Source organism: Tursiops truncatus, chromosome 14 (assembly GCF_011762595.2).
Source record: "Tursiops truncatus isolate mTurTru1 chromosome 14, mTurTru1.mat.Y, whole genome shotgun sequence".
Lineage (NCBI taxonomy): Eukaryota > Metazoa > Chordata > Mammalia > Artiodactyla > Delphinidae > Tursiops > Tursiops truncatus.
In genome coordinates, this window is record NC_047047.1 from 81,480,775 (window position 1) to 81,481,985 (window position 1,211).

The 1,211-nt window shown below is 44.1% G+C and overlaps 1 non-coding gene across 1 annotated transcript; it reads left to right on the forward strand.

Moving 5' to 3' along the window:
* Positions 1-730: 730 nt before the first annotated feature.
* TRNAE-CUC (transfer RNA glutamic acid (anticodon CUC)) lies at positions 731-803 on the forward strand. Its single transcript has one exon. It is a non-coding gene; the product is annotated as a tRNA-Glu (tRNA).
* Positions 804-1,211: the final 408 nt, after the last annotated feature.

Genomic DNA, 1,211 nt, shown 5'->3' on the forward strand with positions numbered 1-1,211 from the left:
TATATATGTATCTTGATTGGGATGGTGGTTGCATGGGTATATACATACATCAAACCTCATTGAACTGTACACTTAAAATGGGTGCAATTTATTTTATGTAAATTATAACTCAATAAAGTTGAGAAACCCAGAGACAGGAAATAGCCCAAAGACAGGAAGTCTGGGATTAAAATTGTCCAGGTGACTGGGACTTGGTCTTCTATTTTTGTGTTTTTCCTCCTTGCATCATCTTTAGTCTCAAAGTCCCCTCATGGCCCAGAATGGCTGCAAAAGCTCCAACACTTACATACTTTTTCTAGGCAGAAGGATGGAAAAAGGGAAAAGAGGCATCTCCCTCCTTTCTAAAGAGAAAGTAAGTGCCACGCAACACTTCTGCTCACATCTCACTGGCCAGAACTTTGTTATAGCTACACCTTCCAATAAGGAAGCTGGAAAATGTGGAGTCCTTCAATGAGATCTTTGCAGCTCCAAATAAATTTGAGATCCTGTAGTTAAGGAACAGGAAGAGGATGACTGTTGGGGCAATTCTCACAATATCTTAGAAAGATTTCCATGAAAAAGCAGTTGAAATAAAAAATACTTTGTATACTTTAAAGGGAGAGCGTCAAGATGGAATATTGACTGGGGGCAGGGGGTGGGGGGTCTTAGGGCTTTTCCAGTGAAAGGAAATGTCAAAGAAAAAAAAAAGAAAGAAAGAAAGAAAAGAAATGTCAACGTCAGCACAGGGAACTCCCTGGTGGTCCAGTGGTTAGGACTCTGCACTCTCACTGCCGATGGCCCAGGTTCAACCCCTGGTCAGGGAACTAAGATCCCACAAGCCGTGCGGCATGGCAGAAAAAAAGGAAAGAAAGAAAGAAAAAGTCAGCATACATTCGTATCTACACTGTTAAGACAGGTTTAGGATCTGCAAAGATCTAACCTCCAATGTAAAGGCATCTTATTTTCTTGGTAGATTCGTGGTTTCCTAGGGCTGGAGGCTGTGTTGGAGTGAAATGGGCAGGTGTCTGCTAAAGGGTTTCTTTTTGGGGTGATAAAAATGTTCTAAAATTGGTCCTGGCGATGGGCTAACCCAGGCTGACTGGGCAGCGTCCTGTCCTGACTTGGGGAGAACATGGCTCCTTCTCTGTCCGCTGTCTCTGGAGTTCAGACCAGCTGCCAACAGAACCCCCAGCATTACCCCCAGCCTCTCAGGCGCGTGGTCTAGAGGCTCA